The sequence below is a fragment of the Lolium rigidum genome, chromosome 1, assembly GCF_022539505.1.
Source record: "Lolium rigidum isolate FL_2022 chromosome 1, APGP_CSIRO_Lrig_0.1, whole genome shotgun sequence".
In the NCBI taxonomy this organism is placed as follows: domain Eukaryota; kingdom Viridiplantae; phylum Streptophyta; class Magnoliopsida; order Poales; family Poaceae; genus Lolium; species Lolium rigidum.
The window spans coordinates 237,634,658-237,639,619 of record NC_061508.1 but is presented as its reverse complement, the minus strand read 5'-3'; positions in this window follow the sequence as shown (position 1 = coordinate 237,639,619).

Sequence of the window (4,962 nt, the reverse complement as noted above, 5' to 3'; positions counted from 1 at the left end):
GCTTCTGCCCCGGCTTCCAACAACAACTCCATTCCCTTGCGTATTGCTTCATACTCACCGACATTGTTGGTGCAAAGGGTAGATAGCCTGATGGAGAAGGAATATGTTGCCCCCCGGGGCGACACGAGTAGAATGCCGATGCCGCAACCATCATCACAAACCGATCCATCGAAAAACATGGCCCATGCACGTACCGACAGGGCTGCTATATCAGTGTTAATCCGCTCAGCAATAAGATCGGCCAACGCTTGTCCCTTGACTGCTTTCGCAGGCTGATACCGGAGATCAAATTCCGATAATGCAAACATCCACTTACCGAGTCGGCCTTTCAGCACAGGAGCCGACAGCATATGTTTGACGACGTCTGACTTGCATATGATGACAATTTCTGCTGACAGCAAGACGTGGCGAAGCTTGGTGCAGGTGAAAAATAGGCAGAGGCACAACTTCTCAATCTCAGGGTACCTCGTCTCTGCATCCAACATCCTTCTGCTGAGGTAGAAAGTGACTCTCTCTAGACCATCATAAACTTGCACCACCACTGAGGTGATGGAAGTGTCAGCTACTGATAAGTAAATATAGAATGGTCTGTCTTGCTGGGGCGGAACCAACACAGGTGGCTTCGTTAGATACTCTTTAATCTCGTCAAACGCTTGCTGTTGCTCTGCCCCCCAGCGAAACTCCTCATCAGATTTAATTTTTACCAGTCCCATGAACGGCTCGATTCGCCCTGACAGATTAGAGATGAATCTTCTGACGAAGTTGATTTTGCCGATGAGAGACTGGAGCTCCTTCTTCGTGGTAGGTGGCTGCATTGTTTGCACTGCCTCCTGACTTTTCAAGCTGATCTCAATTCCGCGTTCATGAACCAAGAAACCCAAGAATTGATCGGCCGTCACACCAAAAGCACACTTCTTTGGATTCATTCTTAGTCTGAATTTTCTAGTTTGGTCCAGGATGCGTCGCAAGTCCTCCAAGTGTCCTTCTAGTGAAACAGACTTGATTACCACGTCATCGATGTATATCTCCACCTACTTGCCGATCAGATCATGAAAGATGTAATTCATGGCTCTTTGGTATGTTGCGCCGGCATTTTTCAGTCCAAATGTCATGACTACATATTCAAACAAGCCAACCGATCCTGGCACTCTGAATGCAGTCTTGTGGATATCTTCTGGAGCCATAAAAATTTGGTTGTAGCCGGCATTGCCATCCATGAAACTTAAAACCTTGTGGCCAGCAGCTGCATTGATCAATGTCTCTGCTACCGGCATAGGATATTCATCCTTTGGAGTGGCTCTATTGAGATCTCGAAAATCTATGGCGACGCGCCATCGGCCGTCCTTTTTCTGCACAGGTACGATACTAGAAATCCATTCAGCATACCTGCATGGCCTGATGAACCCGGCGGTCAACATTTTCTCGATCTCTTTCTTGACTTCTTCTAAAATGTCGGCCTTCATCTGTCGTGCTCGCTGCTGGAACGACCGAAATCCTTTCTTGAGAGGGAGCCGATGCTCAATGATGCTCCTGTCTAACCCAGGCATCTCTGTGTAATCCCATGCAAAGCAATCTGGATATTCTTTCAACAGAGCTATCATCAGGCCCCTCAGGCGAGGATCTAACTTTTTGGTGATAAAAGTTGGTCGTGGCTTATCCCCAGGACCAATGTCAATCTCTTCTAGCTCATCAGCCGATGTAAACGCATATCCTAGCTTTCCGTCGCCTACTAGATCAATGCTAAACACAGGCAAAACGTATGGAGAGGATAATTTGGGCCGATTGCTGGAATCGGCCCCCATTTTGATTGCACTGCTCGATGAAGGTTTACACCCTATTTGTGCTCTATTACGGGAGGGAATTTCCCTACTATAACTACGTGACATGCTTGAGGTGAGATCATTGCTTTTTATTTTTTGGGGCCGATCGCAGGGATCGGCCTTGCCACGTACGTCCATAGACTTTGTTCCTGCTACTCTGTCAGGCCGGTGGATAAGACCAGCCTCACCCCGTTTTTTGTAGCTTCGATGCGCTCACAGCCGGTCCAAGCCGACTCCGGAGAGCGGCCCTTGGTCTTCCGCGTCCCAAATATTCATGCCAGCCTATTGAGATCTCGATAGAGTCATCTCGCATGAACGACCTCCACTTCATCTCCATCCCACTCGTATCGGCATTGGTGCATTGTGGATGGAATGCAGCAGTTGGTGTGAATCCAATCCCTCCCTAGCAGGACAGCGTAGGTGCTTTTGCTGTCGACGATGAAGAACGATGTAGGGATGGTTTTTCGGCCTACGGTCAGATCCACGTTCAGAATGCCTTGCGTCTCTGATGCTTGGCCGTTGAAGCCGCTCAGTGTGACGTTGGTTTTGATCAGATCTTCTTTAGAGCGTCCCAAACGCCGTAGCATGGAGTACGGCATTATATTGATTGCCGCTCCCGTGTCCACCAACATCTTGTTGACAGGCTGCCCATTGATGTAACCTCTTAGATACAGGGCCTTCAAATGTTTGTAGCCCTTCTCCTGTGGCTTTTCAAAGATAACTGGCCGTGGGCCACAGTCGAACTGAGCTACCGACGCTTCTTCGGTTCTTGGAGCACAAAACTCCGATGGAAGGATGAACACCATATTTGTGCCAGCCGATGTCTTCTCGTCGGCTTTCATTTGTTTGGGGCGCCATTCTTTCTTCTGTGGACAACTCTCCTCGTCCAAAGTTTGCTGAATTTTCACGGCCAGATCGGGCCGCGCTTTCCTCAACGTGTGTAGGTATTGCCTCTCGGCTTCCTCCAAGCTACGTAGCCGCTGCACCCTACGCTTTTGGGAGTGACTGAGTCCGTCAGGGCACCACCTTGGCCGATGGTATCTATCTTCTTCCTCTTCTTCTTCATCTTCTAACTCCTCGAGATCTTCCACCCGAGAGGACTCAGCTTGCTTGTTCCGAGATGGGAGAGGCCCTAGACGTTTAAACACTGACACGTCACCTGTGTCCTTCTTCTTTTGTCTACATTCCGGGCAGTTGTCGATTGTAGGCAATCGGCTCATTCCTGAATCCCAGCAATGCTTAAAGAAAGGACAATCCCAGTGTTTGTCCATGTCCTCCTGCTCTCTTGACTTTCCCTTAGCGCGGCGCTCATATCCTTCGTCGTCTCTATCATACCGACGATACTTTCTGTTGTCTACCCTAGACCGACGATATCTTTCGTCGTCTACGTCGTATCGCTGGCGTCGGTCGTACTGGCGCTCATATTTGTTGAGGAAATGCTCGGAGAGCGGTCGTTGGTACCGCACGTTTCTCACTTGTTCCTCGGTGACGTACCGTCTGTCATAATATCGGGGCCGGTCGCATGGGCTGGCCTCCTCCTTTTCCTTACCACGAGAATGACTGCTCTCTTCTTTATCCTTGCCAGGGTGGTATACAGGCCCTGCCATGTTAATATCGAACGAGAAATCTGGCTGACGCCTCGTGGAGTGACTGCACTCCACCATGTTGACGGCAGGAAACGGTTGCGTGTCTACTTTCATGGCATACTGACCAAAAATCAGACGCCCTTGTTCTATCGCCATTTGGATTTGCTGACGCAACACTTTGCAGTCGTTGGTGATATGGGTGAACGAGTGATGCCACTTGCAGTACAGCCTTCCGTTCAGCTCTTGCACCGTAGGGATTTTATGGCCTTCGGGTAACTTCAGCTGTTTCTCCTTAAGCAGTAAATCGAATATCTGCTCAGCTTTGCTTACGTCGAAGTCAAACCCTTTCGCAGGCCCTTGTTGTTTCACCCATTTGAATGACACGGGGTTTGCCCCCCGAGCCCATTCAGCCACAGCTACTTCCTGGTCTTCTGCAGAGTCTTCGACTTCTTCTGTCTCAACCAGGCCTACCGGGCGTTTGAACTTGTCTTGGTACAATTCTGGGTGGCGCTGCTCATACAATGATAATTTCTAAACCATATGCGCCAGTGAAGTGTATTCCGCTTGGAAAGCCAGATCCTTGATCGGCGCCGCGAGGCCCAACACTGCCAGATCGACTGCTTCTTTCTCATTCAAACGAGCCGAATAACATCGGTTCCTAACAGTCCTGAAACGCTGAATGTATTCCGACACCGTTTCTCCACGCTTCTGTCGTACTTGCGCCAGATCGGCAATGCCAGCCTCGGTAGCTTCTGAGTGATATTGCATGTGAAACTGCTCTTCCAGCTGCTTCCACGTCCGGACTGAGTCTGGTGGCAACAAGGTGTACCACCCAAAAGCTGGCCCTGTGAGAGATTGCGCAAAAAACCTCACACGTAACGGGTCTGATGCTGAAATCATGCCCAACTATGCCAAATATCGGCTCACATGCTTAATTGAACTAGAGCCTTCTGACCCACTAAACTTTGAGAACTCAGGGAGCCGATACTTGGGTGGTAGGGGAATCAAATCAAATTCATTGGGGTACGGCTTGGAATAGCCGATTTCCCTCCTTTTTGGCACCATGCCGAACTGGTCTCTTAAGATTGCACTGATTTGGTCCACTGTATGAGTTGCAGGGGCCAAGCTTTGATGACTCGTTCCGGTGGCATATTTAGCTAGCCACGCCTATTTATCGGCATCCACTCCAACAATCCCTCCTGCTGCTCCAGAAATCCCTCCTGCTGCAATCTGGTTCACGCGCGCCAAGTTATTGCAGTCCGGCACGTACGTGCACATGTATCCATGCGGGATTTCCTTAGGCGGTTCATGCAGGAACTGGTAGTCACCAGGATCGCCTCCAATCTTGTAGAAGACGTATGCCGGTGAACCTGGCGGCTCTGGAGCTGCAAGCGAGAATGGCAGCTGCGGTCTGGTCTGGAACGGTATCTCTCCCTGGTGAGTCCCTAGGGCAGGTCCTGACGGAGAGTACTGATGCTTCATGATTTCCTGAACCACGCGAACCGCAACGCGCTCGAAAGCGTTCACCAGGCTCTCAGAATGACGGTGTAGAGAAT